The sequence below is a fragment of the Anomaloglossus baeobatrachus genome, chromosome 9 (assembly GCF_048569485.1).
Source record: "Anomaloglossus baeobatrachus isolate aAnoBae1 chromosome 9, aAnoBae1.hap1, whole genome shotgun sequence".
Classification (NCBI taxonomy): domain Eukaryota; kingdom Metazoa; phylum Chordata; class Amphibia; order Anura; family Aromobatidae; genus Anomaloglossus; species Anomaloglossus baeobatrachus.
Genome location: NC_134361.1, coordinates 142798390 through 142817634, shown reverse-complemented (window position 1 = coordinate 142817634; position 19245 = coordinate 142798390). Strand labels below are relative to the sequence as shown.

Genomic DNA, 19245 nt, shown 5'->3' with positions numbered 1-19245 from the left:
CCGACCCAGACCCCTTGCAGATTTTTTACTCCTTTTCACTCCTCCACTCTCCAACTGCTCCACTCTCCTTCACTCCTGTCCCTCATCATCCGCTTGTGTTTCCTGGCTCTGGCCCACTGGACTCCTCAGTGGGCATGGCCAACTGTCTGGCTCCGCCCCCTGGTGTGACCATTGAGCCCTGAGGGAGGGGACTCAGGGTTTTGTAGGTTGGCTGCTGTCACCTTATTAGGGGCTGGTGTTTGTGCAGGGGGTCTACCTGTGACTACCTGGCTAGTCCAGGGCGTCACATTCCCCCTTGGTTTAATGCAGACCATTCACGGGCTGCCCGACCACCACCGGTTTATTTTTGTTTGCTGAAAGATAAAAAAACAGGTAAACATGTACAATTATACTAAACTTTTTACATTCAAGCACATTGGTTAATCATCCCTTGCGGGAGGCTCATTTTTAAATGTTGCACATAAAAACATTTTTATTTAACGGGAACGGGACCAGGTCCTTAAGTCACCCACCCAAACAAACCTAGCCTTGATGCTGCCTCTAGGAAATAGGCAGAACCCCTTTATCCCAGTCCAGGAACAGGAACGGACCCAGGTGTTGCTCAAACGGGTCGGGTAAAAAGTTCCTTACCCGGCAGTCTCTCAGAGGCCCCACGTCCAGGGGACCCCTGACCTGGAGAGTTGTCACCAGTTGCATTGGTGACAGGACCTCGGCTTACTCTGCTTCAGGCCCTTCCTCCAGTCTGCCTCTCCGGAGGCTGTGGAATCTGAAGGGTGATCAGGAATTTATTTACAAGCCCAAAAGTTATTGACACTCCAGTAGCCGAAACGCGTCGCTGTTGTGTCAATATCCACGGAGGACTATGTCTTAACTGTTCATATGTTTATTAGTGTTGAGCGAGTATGCTTGTCACTACTCGGTACTCGCACGAGTATCACTGTACTCGGGCTACTCGGCGGGGACCGAGTAATCTCGCGATACTCGTACTGTACTCGTGGTCTTCAACCCAGCATGGTGGCGCTCTTTTGAGAGCCAGCCCTCATGCAGGGATTATAAGGCAATGGTAATTTCAGGCTCAACCACTTGGTTTAGGTGCTTAGGGGAAAAAGAGTCATAAATAGTATATAACCCCAGCACTCAAAATGAAAGCAAGAGAATTTTTTGTGATGCAAGTGAATTTATTGACACACTGCAAAAGTGAACCTAAACCAGAGCAACACCGACATTTCGGCGTAGAGCCTTTCTCAAGGTAGTTGCCTGCAAAGGTGTGAAAAAATGACAAAATGAGTGCATGTATGTACAGGTGGGACACAGAATATATACAGGATAAATACAAAAATATTTACAAAATTGTACATGTAGGGAAAGAACATACATCAATGGTTACAGCTGGATGGTGCGGGTCACAAAGGACAACCGAAATGCATAAAGGGAGGCAAGGTTCTTTCACAATTGCAGAGTGTGCTCTAATAACATAAGGGAGATAAACGTTAGTAGGCATGTTTCAGACAAGGAAGTACCATGGGGAAGAAGGGACAAATGGATTGTCAGGCAAAGGTACAAGCCAAGGTCAATATCCTGGGGTGTGGAGAGCAGAGCAAGCGTAGCAAAGGAAGAATATGGTAGTAAAAGAAATGAGACATGTATAGAAGAAGAAAGAAAGAGGGAAAAAGAGAAAGAGGGAAAAAGAGAAAGAGAGAAAAAAAAAGGGAAAGAGGGAGAAAGCGAGAAATGAAAGAGGGAGAAAGAGAAAGAGGGAGAAAGAGAAAGAGGGAGAAAGAGAAAGAAAGAGAAAGAGGGAGAAAGAGAAAGAGGGAGAAAGAGAAAGAGGGAGAAAGAGAAAGAGGAAAAAAGAGAGAGAGGGAGACAGAAAAAGAGGAAGGAAGAAAAGAGAGGGAGAAAGAGAGGGAAAGAAGGGAAGGAGAGAAGGAGGGAAAGAGAAAGAACGTAGAGAGAGGAAAGAAAGGGGAGGAAGAGGAACAGAACAGCAGATGAGCACAGCAACCATAAGGAGCAAGGAGAGAGCTACATACCGTATGCAGAGGAGTGACAGTGTCACTGTGGAGGATGGGTGAACGCCTGTAACAGAGAATATCATAGCCTGGTGAGGTCGATAGCAGGGTGCAGAGATGGTGCCTGGGAGGGCAAGGGGGAGCGTTACCTGCAGTAACGGCCTGTAGAAAACAGCAGAGGCTGGGTGTATGGCAGCAGCGGCGTGTGACCCAGACGCTGTCCGGCGCCATTATAAGAGGGAGGGGATGGCTATGGAAGGTGGAGGGGAGCGCGTCATATCCGGTGAAGCGTCACAGCCGGTGACCCGCTGTGGGACGCATATGTGGAATGCATAGTGCGGCCCACGTTAGTGACACGCGCAGTCACATGCTGTATGGGCAGGCATAGTAATTATAGAGAGGGCGTTGCAATAGTGCAGGGCTGTGTGTGGTGTGGAATACTATAGACGGGTGACATTACCTGCTGCAGGGCGTGGAGGAGAGCGTGCCACTAGGGGGAGGTGCAGGAGAGGAAGGGATCAATTGTGGGAGATCTGAAAGGGAAATGGAGAAAAAAGGCATTAGTATACACAAGCTGAAGAATATGATAGGAGCATATTGGAATGTAATGGGCCAAAGCCTGTTGGAAAAACCGGTATCATAATATATAAGGAGAAAAATATACATTATTAGTATAGGAATACAATAATCATAATGGGATATAAAAGGCCAAAGTATATTCGTATAGAGATATATATAGATTGGAATGCAATAGGCATATTAGAGTGCCATGAGTCACCATGGGTCAGATTCATAACACATTAGAGAAACACAAAGAAAAACACAAAGAAAAAGCCCCATTGTTAAAGGTCAAATGGCATAGAGAGACCTAATGAGCAAACCAGAAGAAAACAAGGTAAAATTGGAGAAGTTGGTTTAGTAGGGGCCTCATATTCCCTATTGATCCCTAAGGGCTCCAAAGTTTGTAACGTGTGGATCCAATAGGCCTCACGTTCTCTAAGTATTCTGATGCGATTACCCCCACGGCGAGGTTGATCAACATGTTCCAGAACCTGGAATCTGAGTTGTGGTATTGTATGGCCAGCTGTGATGAAGTGCGCGGGAATCGGTAGTGTGGTCTGTATGCAACGGATGGTGGATTTGTGTTTGTTAATGCGGTCCCGGATATGTTGGGTGGTTTCACCCACATATCCGAGACCGCAAGGACACTTGATGAGGTAAATAACGTAGTTGGATTCACACGTAAAATACCCCGGAATTGGGAACTTCTTTCCGGTACGTGGGTGGGTGAAATATTCCCCCTTGGTTATGTGTGAGCACTGTAGACAATGCAAGCAAGGAAATGTGCCCTTACGTTGACTGGAGAAAAACGTTTGTTTAACCGTGGGTTTGGAGGGACCAATGTCGGCCCTGATCAATGTGTCCTTCAGGTTCTGGGGACGTTTGTAGCAAATGAGGGGTCGGGAATCAAACTCTGAAACCGAGAGATAGGCTTGGTACAGGAGAGGCCAATGTTTGAGGATAATGCCGTTAATAAGGGGAGTGAATGGGTGATATGTACTCACAAACGGAATCCTTTTGTCATGTCGCACATTAGGAGTAGTACCGGAAGGGGGGGGTTTACATATGGTGGATAGCCCCTTGCAGAAAATTTGCTGTCCATATCACAATGTCGTGAAACCCTGGTGGTAGGATCCGAGACAATCCTGTCCACGTGGCAATGTTGGGAATGGGGTAGAGACTTCTTGATGTGTCTTGGATGACAACTGGAGTGCAAGAGGAGGCTGTTCCTATCAGTCGGTTTAGTATACAAGTCTGTGGAGAGAGAACGATCAGGGTTGATGATAACTGTAGAGTCTAAAAAATTGATGGAATGTTCACTATGCTGAAAAGTAAATGAGATGTTATTCATAGCAGCATTGATGTCATCAAAAAAGGATTTGAGTGACGCCTCGTCGCCAGTCCACATCAGGAAGATGTCGTCAATGAAGCGTTTCCATAGTAGTACCCGTTGTTCGAATAGGGGGTGGGTGTAGATGAAGAGATGCTCGAAGTGGTCCATGTAGATGTTTGCGTAGGGGGGCGCGACGTTAGAACCCATCGCGGTCCCCCTGCACTGAAGAAAAAATTGATCTTCGAATAAGAAAAAATTATGTGTAAGGACCACATCGAGCATATCAAGGCAAAATGCCTTTTTGGGGGGTGAAAGGTCGGTGTGGGTCTGTAGGAATGAGTCAACCGCCCCACCACCGTGCGGAGCTGCTGCCCCACCACCGTGCGGAGCTGCCGCCCAACCTACACCCCACCTACTGTCTCCTCCCCAAAATCCTTTAGGATGTAAGCCCGCAAGGGCAGGGCCCTCTTCCCTCTGTGATAGTCTGTCTATTGTAACGTGTATATGTATTCTGTATGTAACCCCCTCATGTACAGCACCATGGAATCAATGGTGCTCTATAAATAAACAATAATAATAAAAAAAACAAAAAAACGCCTGAATTCCTTCCTGGTGGCCGATACTGGTGTACAGACTGAACACGTCAAGAGTAGCAAGTAAACAATTGTCAGGAACACTAGGGATAGATCTCAGTATGGATAGAAAATGGTTAGTATCTTTCAGAAAAGAGGGAATTTTTGGAATATGGGGAGTCAGTATTTTCTCGAGAGTGATGGAAATAGGGGACAGAAGAGAATTGGTGGATGCGACAATCGGGTGTCCGGGTGGAGCAGATACGTTTTTGTGGATCTTGGGAAGGGTATAAAAAACCAGGGTGATCGGGTGGCTGTTAATGAGAAATTCACCGAGTTTATCATCAATGATGGCTCTCTATTGGTAATATCTCACTTTCTCATATATGAGGGCTGAGATGTTAGATGTGGGGTCACGCGGTAGTAGGCTGTAGGTGGTAGTGTCTCCGAGTTGCTGGCGTATCTCATCGGTGTAGTATTTTTTATCAAGAACCACTATGGCCCCGCCTTTGTCCGCCGGTTTAATGACGATATTGTTATAATTTTTGAGGGAAGTCAAAGCCCTACGCTCGTCAGGGGTCATATTGTTTTTGAGGTGAAAGGAACCCTTGCTGATGTCCGGTGTTGTGAGTTGGACATCCCTGGAGACTAGATTGATAAAAGTCTCTATCGGGTGCTAGCAGCGGGGAGGTTGGTAGTTACTTGGGATTCTGAGATTGAGTCCCGTGAGTGTGAACCCGGTAGAGGAGGAGGAGGTCGAGGTTGTGGAGGCCAGTGGGCAGGTTTCAGGACTCTTATTAGAAAAATGCGCTTTAACGCGAAGGTTTCTGAAAAACCTGTTGAGGTCATTTTCTAAGTTGAAGGTACTGAAAGAGGGGGTGGGGCAGAATGACAGGCCCTTCTGTAGGACTTGGGTCTCAAGGGGGGAGAGTGTCTGATTGGATATGTTGAAGACAATATTGTCCCTACCTGGGAGCGGGTCGTGATGCGATCTGATCGTCCCCCGATGCTTCCTCCCCCTCCTCGTCGTTTTTTTGGGGGCCGTTTCTGACCTAAAAAAGATAGAGAGTCCATAGAGTGATGGTCGCTGTCGGAGCCAGAGGAAAATCCCCCGCCACGGCGGAAGTTGCGCGTAGGAGGCGAGGTATGCCATCTGTAGACACGGTTCTTCAAATAATCGTCTTGATCCCGCACAAATTTATCGCGTTTGCGGGTTTGCAGCGTGTCACGGTATTCAGAGATAGTAGAGGCACACTTGTTCTTGAGTTCCTCTAGAGCTGTAGCGTTCAGGGTCTGGGAGAGTTGGGTCTCAATGTTCTTGATACTGGCATCTATGCTGACAAGTTCCTTTTGCAGATAGTCAATTGTGAGCAGAATAATATCGAAAGAACATTTGTTAAGAATGTTCTCAAATGATTTGCAATACTCTGAATTCTCAGAGAACAGAGTGGGCCTCAGGGAAATCCTGAGTCCCCTCGGGATCCTCTAGGTTTTATAGTATTCAGCTAGTGTGGCTGCGTGCAGTTCAAGAGCTGTGTTCCTCTTGACCTCCCTCAGATAATCTCGGGTGCAGATCTCATCTGAAGGAATAGTGAGGAATTGAGTTCTTGTGGTCACCTTAGCCAGGATACTGGCGGCTTGTTCGTCATTAAAAGAGAGAACAGGTGCCGTCATGGAAACAAATGGTACAGTGGGAGCTCTGAAGTAGTAGTATAAGGCAATGGTAATTTCAGGCTCAACCACTTGGTTTAGGTGCTTAGGGGAAAAAGAGTCATAAATAGTATATAACCCCAGCACTCAAAATGAAAGCAAGAGAATTTTTTGTGATGCAAGTGAATTTATTGACACACTGCAAAAGTGAACCTAAACCAGAGCAACACCGACGTTTCGGCGTAGAGCCTTTCTCAAGGTAGTTGCCTGCAAAGGTGTGAAAAAATGACAAAATTAGTGCATGTATGTACAGCTGGGACACAGAATATATACAGGATAAATACAAAAATATTTAAAAAATTGTACATGTAGGGAAAGAACATACATCAATGGTTACAGCTGGATGGCGCGGGTCACAAAGGACAACCGAAATGCATAAAGGGAGGCAAGGTTCTCACAATTGCAGAGTGTGCTCTAATAACATAAGGGAGATAAAAGTTAGTAGGCATGTTTCAGACAAGGAAGTACCATGGGGAAGAAGGGACAAATGGATTGTCAGGCAAAGGTACAAGCCAAGGTCAATATCCTGGGGTGTGGAGAGCAGAGCAAGCGTAGCAAAGAAAGAATATGGTAGTAAAAGAAATGAGACATGTATAGAAGAAGAAAGAAAGAGGGAAAAAGAGAAAGAGGGAAAAAGAGAAAGAGAGAAAAAAAAGGGAAAGAGGGAGAAAGCAAGAAATGAAAGAGGGAGAAAGAGAAAGAGGGAGAAAGAGAAAGAGGGAGAAAGAGAAAGAGGGAGAAAGAGAAAGAGGGAGAGAGAGAAAGAGGAAAAAAGAGAGAGGGAGACAGAAAAAGAGGGAGGAAGAAAAGAGAGGGAGAAAGAGAGGGAAAGAAGGGAAGGAGAGAAGGAGGGAAAGAGAAAGAACGTAGAGAGAGGAAGGAAAGGGGAGGAAGAGGAACAGAACAGCAGATGAGCACAGCAACCATAAGGAGCAAGGAGAGAGCTACATACCGTATGCAGAGGAGTGACAGTGTCACTGTGGAGGATGGGTGAACGCCTGTAACAGAGAATATCATAGCCTGGTGAGGTCGATAGCAGGGTGCAGAGATGGTGCCTGGGAGGGCAAGGGGGAGCGTTACCTGCAGTAACGGCCTGTAGAAAACAGCAGAGGCTGGGTGTATGGCAGCAGTGGCGTGTGACCCAGACGCTGTCCGGCGCCATTATAAGAGGGAGGGGATGGCTATGGAAGGTGGAGGGGAGCGCGTCATATCCGGTGAAGCGTCACAGCCGGTGACGCGCATGTGGAACGCATAGTGCGGCCCACAGGGATGGCAATGGAAGGTGGAGGGGAGGGGAGCGCGTCATATCCAGTGACGCGTCACATCCGGTGACCCGCTGTGGGACGCATATGTGGAACGCATAGTGCGGCCCACGTTAGTGACACGTGCAATCACATGCTGTATGGGCAGGCATATGAATTATAGAGAGGGCGTTGCAATAGTGCAGGGCTGTGTGTGGTGTGGAATACTATAGACGGGTGACATTACCTGCTGCAGGGCGTGGAGGAGAGTGTGCCACTAGGGGGAGGTGCAGGAGAGGAAGGGATCAATTGTGGGAGATCTGAAAGGGAAATGGAGAAAAAAGGCATTAGTATACACAAGCTGAAGAATATGATAGGAGCATATTGGAATGTAATGGGCCAAAGCCTGTTGGAAAAACCGGTATCATAATATATAAGGAGAAAAATATACATTATTAGTATAGGAATACAATAAGCACAATGGGATATAAAAGGCCAAAGTATATTCGTATAGAGATATATATGGATTGGAATGCAATAGGCATATTAGAGTGCCATGAGTCACCATGGGTCAGATTCATAACACATTAGAGAAACACAAAGAAAAACACAAAGAAAAAGCCCCATTGTTAAAGGTCAAATGGCATAAAGAGACCTAATGAGCAAACCAGAAGAAAACAAGGTAAAATTGGAGAAGTTGGTTAAGTAGGGGCCTCATATTCCCTATTGAGCCCTAAGGGCTCCAAAGTTTGTAACGTGTGGATCCAATAGGCCTCACGTTCTCTAAGTATTCTGATGCGATTACCCCCACGGCGAGGTTGATCAACATGTTCCAGAATCTGGAATCTGAGTTGTGGTATTGTATGGCCAGCTGTGATGAAGTGCGCAGGAATCGGTAGTGTGGTCTGTTTGCAACGGATGGTGGATTTGTGTTTGTTAATGCGGTCCCGGATATGTTGGGTGGTTTCACCCACATATCCGAGACCGCAAGGACACTTGATGAGGTAAATAACGTAGTTGGATTCACACGTAAAATACCCCGGAATTGGGAACTTCTTTCCGGTACGTGGGTGGGTGAAATATTCCCCCTTGGTTATGTGTGAGCACTGTAGACAATGCAAGCAAGGAAATGTGCCCTTACGTTGACTGGAGAAAAACGTTTGTTTAACCGTGGGTTTGGAGGGACCAATGTCGGCCCTGATCAATGTGTCCTTCAGGTTCTGGGGACATTTGTAGCAAATGAGGGGTCGGGAATCAAACTCTGAAACCAAGGGATAGGCTTGGTGCAGGAGAGGCCAATGTTTCTCTTTCTCCCTCTTTCTCTTTCTCCCTCTTTCTCTTTCTCCCTCTTTCTCTTTCTCCCTCTTTCATTTCTCGCTTTCTCCCTCTTTCCCTTTTTTTTCTCTCTTTCTCTTTTTCCCTCTTTCTCTTTTTCCCTCTTTCTTTCTTTTTCTATACATGTCTCATTTCTTTTACTACCATATTCTTCCTTTGCTACGCTTGCTCTGCTCTCCACACCCCAGGATATTGACCTTGGCTTGTACCTTTGCCTGACAATCCATTTGTCCCTTCTTCCCCATGGTACTTCCTTGTCTGAAACATGCCTACTAACGTTTATCTCCCTTATGTTATTAGAGCACACTCTGCAATTGTGAAAGAACCTTGCCTCCCTTTATGCATTTCGGTTGTCCTTTGTGACCCGCACCATCCAGCTGTAACCATTGATGTATGTTCTTTCCCTACATGTACAATTTTGTAAATATTTTTGTATTTATCCTGTATATATTCTGTGTCCCACCTGTACATACATGCACTCATTTTGTCATTTTTTCACACCTTTGCAGGCAACTACCTTGATAAAGGCTCTACGCCGAAACGTCGGTGTTGCTCTGGTTTAGATTCACTTTTGCAGTGTGTCAATAAATTCTCATGCAGGGATTGGCTGGCAGACCACTGCAATGCCACAGCCCTGTTAGTTGTGGAATTGCAGTGATTGGCCGGCCTGCACAGCGTGACCGAGCCTTTTTACCGGCGGGCGCGCTGTGCTCTGCACACAGCCATCCAGACAGTCAGTGCAGGGAGAGTGTTGCTGCTTCAGGGAAAGCTTTGCGGCCCTTTATAGTTATTTCCGTAGCAGGGCTGCAAACATTGTGACCAGAAGTCCTTCTCAGGACTATTGTAGTTGTATACAGCCAGGCAGGGTATAGCCAGGTCGGAGTACAGGAGCAGAGTCCTTCTCAGGACTATTGTTGCTGTATACAGGCAGGGCAGGCAGGGTATAGCCAGGTCGGAATACAGGCTAGTGACCAGAAGAGTCCTTCTCAGGACTATTGTAGCTGTATACAGGCAGGCAGGCAGGGTGTATAGCCATTCCTAGTGGTGACCGTATACCAGCCTTCATCATATCTGGGGCTGGTGTACACAGTCTAAAACAGTCCAGATAGTGTAAGACTTCTCAGTAATTGTCGCTCCTAAAAACCTGTTAGGTTCTTAGTGCGTCCATGCTTGCATTTAAAAACTGCACGTGTGTGCCTGTCGGTGGCAGCGTACAGGTGCACGTTTTGCACAAACTAGTATATAACGCACAAGTCTAGTGTATAATACACGTCAGTCAGCAGTGTCTGATAGTGTCAAACTTCTCAGTAATTGTCGCTCCTATAAACCTGTTTGGTTCTTAGTGCGTCCGTGCTTGCATTTAAAAACCGCACGTGTGTGCCTGTCGGTGGCAGCGTACAAATGCACGTTTTGCACAAACTAGTATATAACGCACAAGTCTAGTGAATAATACACGTCAGCAGTGTCTGATAGTGTCAAACTTCTCAGTAATTGTCGCTCCTAAAAACCTGTTAGGTTCTTATTGCGTCCGTGCTTGCATTTAAAAACCGCACGTGTGTGGCTGTCGGTGGCAGTGTACAGGTGCACTTGTGTGCGTTTTTCATAAACTAGTATATAACGCACAAGTCTAGTGAATAATACACGTCAGTCAGCAGTATCTGATAGTGTCAAACTTCTCAGTAATTGTCGCTCCTAAAAACCTGTTAGGTTGTTATTGCGTCCGTGCTTGCATTTAAAAACCGCACGTGTGTGGCAGTTGGTGGCAGCGTACAGGTGCACTTGTGTGCGTTTTGCACAAACTAGTATATAACGCACAAGTCTAGTGAATAATACACGTCAGCAGTGTCTGATAGTGTCAAACTTCTCAGTAATTGTCGCTCCTAAAAACCTGTTAGGTTCTTATTGCGTCCGTGCTTGCATTTAAAAACCGCACGTGTGTGGCAGTCGGTGGCAGCGTCAGGCTCCACATTGTCCCTGGATAGAGACGTGCATGATGGCCTGTAAAACTGAAGTGCCCATTGTAAGGAAGTGGGTCTATTGTAGTATAGCCCTTTGGCATGGCAGCCAAAAATTGGGAGGCTCCACATTGTCCCTGGATAGAGACGTGCATGAGGGCCTCAAAACATTGTTCCCATTGCAAAGGAGCGGGTCTCCTGTCGTTGGAATGCCCATTCTGAAAGAATGGGCGAAAAAATTTGCCACTGGGGGTATACCTGAAACAAAGGCCTAACTATTGTAACGGTCATCATGGTGGCGCATGAGGAGAAGGAGGAGCAGTCCAGCGATTAGCCAAAGTCCAGAAGTGTGTACCCATGGGTGAGTGGAGGTACAAGGCAAATTCCTGTTACAAACTTTAAATTCCGCTGTCATTTGCTGGTGAAGTCTGGCCCAATCCAACCCTTGTTCATCTTGATCAGAGTCAGCCTGTCAGCATTTTCAGTTGACAGGCGGGTGCGTTTATCTGTAATGATTCCACCTGCGGCACTAAAAACACGCTCTGACAAAACGCTAGCGGCAGGGCAGGCCAGGACTTCCAAGGCGTAGAGAGCCAATTCATGCCACGTGTCCAGCTTGGATACCCAATAATTGTAAGGCACAGAGGAATGTCGGAGTACAGTTGTTCGATCTGCAAGGTACTCCTTGAGCATCTGGGCAAACGTAGAATTTCTTGTGGCACTACCCCGCACCTCAGGGGCTGTGGTATGTGAGGGGCTGAGAAAACTGTCCCACATCTTAAAGACTGTTCCCCTACCTCTGGCGGATTGGACTTGTGCCCCTCTTGGCTCTACGCCTTGGTTGTCCACTGATTCCTGACCTATGCCGCTAGCGTTTTGTGAGGGGAATGCTTTGCCTACTTCCGTAACTATGGCCTTCTGGAACTGCTGCATTTTGCCTGACCTCTCCACCTCGGGAATAAGAGACATAAAGTTCTCCTTTTAGCGTGGGTCTAACAGTGTTACCAACCACTAATGATTGTCGGCCAAATGTTCTTAACGCGAGGGTCACGAGACAGGCAGCTTACCATAAAGTCAGCCATGTGCGCTAGACTCTTAACAGCCATCACTTCAGTATCCTGACCAATACGATGACTGAACATGCTGTCCTCCTCCTCCTCCTCATCTACCCTGTCCTCTGGCCAGCCACGCTGAACCGAGGATATGACTGCATATCATATCCTCAATTTGGCCGGAGAGTTGCTCCATGTCTTCATCCTCCTCCTCGTCATAGTCCTCCACTGCACGTTGTGATGAGACGAGGCTGGGCTGGGTGTTATCACCCACACCCACTACTGTTTCTTGCTCCAAGTCATCGCGCTCCGCCTGCAATGCATCATGTTTGTTTTTGAGCAGAGACCATTTTAGAAGGCAGAGAAGCGGTATGGTGATGCTAATAATGTCGTCATCGCCGCACACCATCTTGGTGGAGTCCTCAAAGTTTTGGCGGATGGTACATAGGTCGGACATCCATCTCCACTCCTCAGGTGTTATGTGTGGAGTTTGACCCATTTCCCGACGGCTTAGGTGATGCAGGTACTCAACAACTGCCCTCTTCTGCTCACATATCCTGACCAACATGTGCAGAGGTGAATTCCAACGCGTGGGGATATCACACACCAGTCTGTGAGCCGGAAGATGCAAATGGCGCTGAAAGCCGGCAAGGCCGGCTGAAGCAGTAGGTGACTTTCGAAAATGTGCAGACAGGTGGCGAACTTTTACCAGCAGATCAGACAGCTCTGGGTATGACTTTAGAAACCGCTGAACCATGAGGTTGAGCACATGGGCCACGCATGGAACATGTGTCAGCTGGCCTCGCCTCAAAGCCGCCACCAGGTTCCGGCCATTGTCACACACGACCTTTCCTGGCTTTAGGTTCAGAGGTGTGAGCCAGTGATCTGCCTGCTGTTTCAGAGCTGTCCACACCTCTTCTGCATTGTGGGGTTTGTCACCTATGCGGATTAGCTTCAGCACAGCCGAGGCAGTGCTGCAGTGCTTCCAACTTGGGACTAGTGTGGAGGGTAAAGTGGATGAGGATGCGCAGGAGGAGGAGGAGGCTGAGGAGCATGACATTCCGGAGCTGTAGAGTGTAGGTGAAACCCTGACTGAGGTAGGGCCTGCAAACCTTGGTGTGGGAAGGACGTGTTCCGTCCCTTGCTCATACTGGGTCCCAGCTTCCACAATATTAACCCAGTGTGCCGTCAACGAGATGTAGCAGCCTTTGCCCACAAGCACTTGTCCACGTGTCTGTGGTTAGGTGGACTTTGGCTGAAACAGCATTGTTCAGGGCACGTGTGATGTTTTGTTACACGTGGTTATGCAATGCGGGGACGGCACATCGGGAGAAATAGTGGCGGCTGGGGACCGAGTAACGTGGGACAGCTGCCGCCATCAGGTCGCAGAATACTTCTGTCTCCACCAGCCTAAAAGGCAACATTTCCAGTGCAAGCAGTCGTGAAATGTTAGCATTTAGAAGTGTGGCATGTGGGGCGTTGGCAGTGTATATGCGCCTGCGTTCAAAGGTTTGCTGAATGGATAACTGAACGCTGCGCTGGGACAAGGACGTGCTTGATGATGGTGTTATATCTGCGTGGGCAACTGCAGGTGCAGGGCCGGAGGAGGCTTGTTCGCGGGCAGAATGGACAGGGGATTGGCTCGCATGCACAACAAGCGAAGACGCAGCAGTGACATCACCAAGCACTGCTCCTCGACTCTGTTGTACATCCCACAAAGTCGGGTGCTTGGCTGACATGTGCCTGATCATGCTGGTGGTGGTCAGGCTGCTAGTTTTGGTACCCCTGCTGATGCTGGCACGGTAGGTGTTGCAAATGGCCTTTTTAGAATCAACTGGAGCCAACTTAAAAAACTGCCAGACTCGGGAAGACCTAACATTTGTACAGGCACCTTGTGTCGTGTTGTTGTTCCGGGGTACGGTTGCCTGACTTCTGCCTGGGGCCACCTGTTACATCTCGTGGCTCTCCTCTTGCAAGGAATGAGGTGGTCTCCCATTCCTTGTCTGCCGCGAGCCCTCCTGCTCAGCAGCGCCAAAGGCCTGGGAGACTGCAGGAGTTTCCTCCTCCTAGATGCAGCAGAAGGGTGACACCTAGTGGTTTACTCCTTGTAAGGAATGGAGTGGTCTCCCATCCCTTGCCTGCCATGTGCCCTCCTGCTCGGCATCGCAGAGGGTCGGAGTGGTTGCACAGTGTGCAAAGGATAGATGCTCAGGGAAGCAGCAAGACTTCCCTTAGCTCTGCACATTGTGAAACCGAAGATCCCGCCTTTATGACCCAGAGGCAGGAGGTTGAGCATGTGCCCCACGTGACGTCTTCTGATTCGCTCACTGGTATCACACGGCCAGATAACGAGGCTGGTGATGTGCTGAATCCTGACTGGCCGGGCCAGGACGTCACAGATCATGATTGGGTCACATCCGTCTCGCGCCCGCCCTTGGCTGGAGCTACATCTCCTTAAAAACCCCTCCTGCCATCATGGCGGCACGCGACCATCCTTCTATGTTTGGATGTCTGGCAGCGTGCTGCCACGCCACTGTACAGACGTCATTGTATTTTGCAGGTCTTGCCCCTGCCTTGCTGCTCCGGCAGTATTCCGTTTAACAGGCTGTGTTCCTGTCCCAGGTGAGCTCCTTGAATCTCTGTCGGACTCACCTGGTTTCTGAAGCACACGTGCGTGGGCACCTCTGTGCTACCCTCGTGCCATATTCCTGTGACTCCCGCTGGCACACGTGCGTAGGCACCTCTGTGCGTCCCCGTGCAACAGGTACACCGAGTTGTGAGCCCCGTGCCATACAACCCCCACGGGTTAGGGCGGACAGGTGTATGCAGATCGTCTGTGACATTCCAGACGATCGCTAGCAGCAACCCGCTCACTCTTCTCCCACCATAGCAGCGGTCCCTTACACCGCACAGTGGACCTTGACCAGCGGAACCTGTCCATATACCATCTTGGCACACTTCCCCGGGTCCCCCTCGTAACAGCCACCACCCTGCTTCTTACTGCCTGTTGGGATGCTACGCCTCCCTCCCCCTGTACACTGCTGTCCTCGCTCTGCATAACCTCCTGCCAGGTTGGGTCAGTTACTGGATCATCCACCACGTCGTCTTCCTCTTCCGCACCCTGCTCCTCCTCCTGACTTCCTGACAATTGTGTCTCATCATCGTCCACCTCTTGTTGAGACACATTGCCAACTTCGTGAGAACGTGTCTGCTCAAATATTTGGGCATCTGTACATACAATCTCGTCATGACCCACTTCAATAGGAGCTGGCGAGAGGCCAGAATGTGTGAATGGAAACGTGAACAGCTCTTCCGAGTGTCCGTGGACGTGTACTCGGCCTGGTGGTAGGAAGGAGGATCAGGTTCTGAAATGTGCGGTGCAGTATCACGGCTTCTGACACTTGACTATGTGGAAGACAGAGTGTTTGTGGTGGTGCCAATATGACTGGAAGCATTATCCGCTATCCAACTAACAACCTGTTGACACTGGTCTTGGTTCAAGAGCGGTGTACTGCTGCGGTCCCCAAGAATTTGGGACAGGATGTGCGAGCAAGTAGATGTGGCCCTTTGTTGTGGCGAAATTAGAGCTTGCACACGACCTCGGTCTCTGCCTGCACCACCATCACGTCCACTTCCTTGTTCGTTGCCAACGCCCTTGCGCATTTTGCAATGCTGTGCTGATGTGTATTCACTAGACTTGTGCGTTATATCCAAGTTTGTGCAAAACGCACACAAGTGCACCTGAACGCTGCCACCAACAGGCACACACGTGCGGTTTTTAAATGCAAGCACGGACGCACTAAGAACCTAACAGGTCTCTATCCAGGGACAATGTGGAGCCTCCCAATTTTTGGCTGCCCTGCCAAAGGGCTATACTACAATAGACCCACTTCCTTACAATGGGCACTTCAGGTTTACAGGCCCTCATGCAAGTCTCTATCCAGGGACAATGTGGAGTCTCCCAATTTTTGGCTGCCCTGCCTAAGGGCTATACTACAATAGACCCACTTCCTTACAATGGGCACTTCAGGTTTCCAGGCCCTCATGCACGTCTGTATGCAGGGACATTGGTGAACCTCACGATTTTGGACTGCCCTGGCAAAGGAAAATACTACAAAGACTCACTTCCTCAAAATGGGCACATTAGACTCAAGAGGCCTTCATGTACGTCTCTTCTCAGGGACATCGGAGTGCCACACAATGTTTTCATGTAAAATCTTTAATGTAATCTCCAAAAGTAACATATACCAGCTCTATCTCACTATTGGGTATGTGCCCTTAACATTTCCGCCATGAAAATTCATTTTGGTGTCATTTTTGAAGGTTTTCTGGTGAATCCGTAAAAATGGCGTAAAACGCGGACAAAATTGTTCACAGCTGTGACTTTTGAGTGATAAATGCTTCAAGGGGTCTTCCCCATGCTGTTGCCATGTCATTTGAGCACTCTTCTGAGACTTTTGTGACATTTTTAGGGTTTCTACATGCTGCCGGGGGGTCATTTCATAAAAATACTCGGGTCTCCCATAGGATAACATTGGGCTCGGTGCTCGGGCCGAGTACACGAGTATCCATCCACAGACAGCCGTTTCGGGGTACGGCTGTCTGTGGATGGATACCATGTTTGGTTTAGGTGGTCTCCTTGACTGGAGACTGCCCTTCCCGTGGTTGTTCCTTCCCGGTGAAAGACCTGGCTAGTTTCCTGCCAGCGTTGAGAAACACGTGATGGTGTCTCCGCGGCTTTCTTATTTGCATACTTCCCAGGGGGCAATGCTCTAGAATCACTGCGTTGAGAAACACGTGATGGTGTCTCCGCAGTGGATATGTTGATCTCCCTAAGGTCAACAATGCTTGCCCAACGGGGACAAACACTGGGGTAGCCGGGATCCGCTACCTTTTACTGTATTCTGAATCAGGTGAGAGTCTCGGGTGGTTAGCATTCATTCACACACATATGTACATAATCAACAACTGTACCCCTTCTAGATGGCAGTTTCCCTGTACCTAAGCGGGGGCCGACCTATGTTGGGGCATCTGGACCTCCGGGGTTCCCTACTCTCAGGGGGAGGCAATGGGGGATAGGGAACAACCGGTTCCTCCTCCCTAGTGTCAGGTATGGCGGGAAGAGACCTGCGGGGGAGTGGTGTAAATGCATCCCTGGGCGCTAGCTCGAGTGGCTCACTGGCGGACAGCTGCGGCTCTATTTCTTCCACGGGTTGTGGGAACATTATTACAGGAACAATCACCGCGCCGTTCTGTGTAGGCCAGTCAGCGGGGAAGTCTCGCATTACTGTATGGATCACCCTCTTCTTCTCTTGTACGTTTGGCATCTCTTCAGGTGGTCCCTGGAAACAGTGGCTGTGGTTTTCCCCTGGTCACGACTGATCAGGTAGGTTTTCTCATTCTCCCACCCAGTTGGCTGGACGACGTAGGGGGTCCTCTCCCATTGATCGTCAAGCTTATGGGTTCTTCGTTTGCGTTTCAGCACCACATTTCCAGGCCCAAAGGGGACATCCTGAGCCCGCTTGTTGAAGCGCCGCTCCTGCTTTTCTCGACTCTGACGCAGATTCCTTTCCACATACTCCTGGATCTGTCGGTACTGCGTCTGCCGCTTGGTATCCCAATTGCCAGTGGGAGGAAGAGTTTCGGGCACTTCTACATCCATTTCCAAATCTACTGGTAGCCGTCCAGGCCGGGCCCTTATCAGTTACGCGGGGTGCACTTGGTGGAGCTGCAGGGTATGTTATTGTACATTTCCACTAGATCAGGTAGCTTCTCCGGCCACAGATTGCGTTCTTCCAGTGGTAGTGTCTTGAGGAGGTTTAGGACCAGATGGTTCATCTTCTCACACATCCCATTGGTTTGGGCATGGTAAGGTGTGGTCCGGATCTTCTTGCACCCGTACAAGTGGCAGAACTCCTGGAACACCTCCGCTTCAAAGGCTGGCCCCTGATCTGTGAGTACCTTCTCGGGGTAGTCATGTGGCCGGCAGAAGTAGGCCTGGAAAGCCCGGCTTGCAGTGCGGCCTGTCAAGTCCTTAACAGGAACAACCACCATAAATCTAGACTAGTGGTCGACAATGGCCAGGGCATACGTGTACCCACTTCGGCTGGGCGTGAGTTTGACGTGGTCCAATGCGACCAATTCCAGCGGCTGGCGGGTGACAATCGGTTGCAGCAAAGCCTTCTGACTGGTTTCGTCCCGTCTCCTTAGTGTACAGGGGCCACACTCTCGGCACCAGGCTTCCACGGATTCTCGCATCCCGCTCCAGTAAAACCGCTCTCTCAACAGCATCTCCAACTTCTTCCAGCCGAAGTGCCCTGCGCCATCATGGTAGGCCTGCAGGACCTTGGGTACACATGCCTGGGGCACCACCAGCTGGCGAACCTTCTCATCGGTCTTCGGGTTGATCGACCCCCTATAAAGCTTCCCCTGATACAGGCACAGCTGGCCTCTCTCTTTCCACAACTGCTGGGCTTCGGAGGGAGCTGTGGGGTTCATCCAGGAAGAACCCTGGGCAATCATTGTTTTGACCAGTTGAACTGCAGGCTCCAGATCCTGGGCTTTCTGCCACCCCTGGCTGGGCAATGGGTCGAAATTCACCTGCTGTTGGTGAACACAGGGCTTCTCACCTCGGAGCCGATGGAATGTGGGTAGCTCGATTTCCTCCAAAGTGTCTTCTTCCATCCCTTCATCAGGTAGGTGGGGCATCCGGGACAGCGCATCCGCGTTGGTGTTGTTGCAGCCAGCCCGGTATTTGATGGTGAAGTTGTAATTGGACAGCCGCGCCATCCACCGTCGCTCCAGGGCGCCCAGCTTAGCCGTGTCCAGGTGTGTCAACGGGTTATTGTCCATATAGGCCGTGAATTTTGCCGCCATGAGGTAGTGTTTGAACCTCTCTGTTATTGCCCACACATGGGCCAGGAGCTCGAGCTTGAAGGAACTGTAATTCTCGGGGTTCCTCTCCGTTGGCCGGAGCTTCCTGCTAGCGTAGGCGATCACCTTCTCTTTCACATCCTGTATCTGGGACAGGACCGCTCCCAGGCCCACATTGCTGGCGTCGGTATAGAGGACGAACGGTAGGCTGTAATCAGGATAGGCCAGGAGTTCTTCCCCTGTCAGGGCTGACTTCAGCTGTTGGAAAGATTCTTCATGCCCCTCACCCCAGACAAACGGGGGTCCAGAGGATCTACCATTCTTGGTCTGTCCCACGAGGAGGTCTTGCATGGGCGCAGCCATCTTTGTGTACCCTTTGATGAAACGGCGGTAGTAGCCCACCAGGTCCAAAAACTGCGTCACCTCACTCACCGTGGTTGGTCGCGGCCAGCTCTGGATAGCAGTAATCTTCTCAGGATCTGGGGCTACGCCTTCTGCGCTCACCACATGCCCGAGGTACTGCACCTTGGGCTTTAACAGATGACACTTGGAGGGTTTCAGCTTCAACCCGTACTTGGCGAGGGCTGCAAACACTTCCGCC

At 49.4% G+C, this 19245-nt stretch overlaps 1 long non-coding RNA gene across 3 annotated transcripts in view; it reads right to left on the bottom strand.

The window, feature by feature from the left end:
- Positions 1-995: 995 nt before the first annotated feature.
- LOC142250574 (uncharacterized) overlaps positions 996-19245 on the bottom strand; it is a 36237-nt gene continuing 17987 nt past the window's right edge. For 2 of the 3 annotated variants that reach the window (XR_012725217.1, XR_012725219.1), the window contains 8 exons: positions 7677-7749; positions 7141-7186; positions 6514-6602; positions 5448-6395; positions 2473-2545; positions 2034-2079; positions 1376-1466; positions 996-1257 (listed from right to left, as the gene is read on the bottom strand). This is a non-coding gene — a long non-coding RNA (uncharacterized LOC142250574). The remainder of the gene's footprint in view (positions 1258-1375; positions 1467-2033; positions 2080-2472; positions 2546-5447; positions 6396-6513; positions 6603-7140; positions 7187-7676; positions 7750-19245) is intronic. The other variant, XR_012725218.1, reaches the window with a different exon arrangement.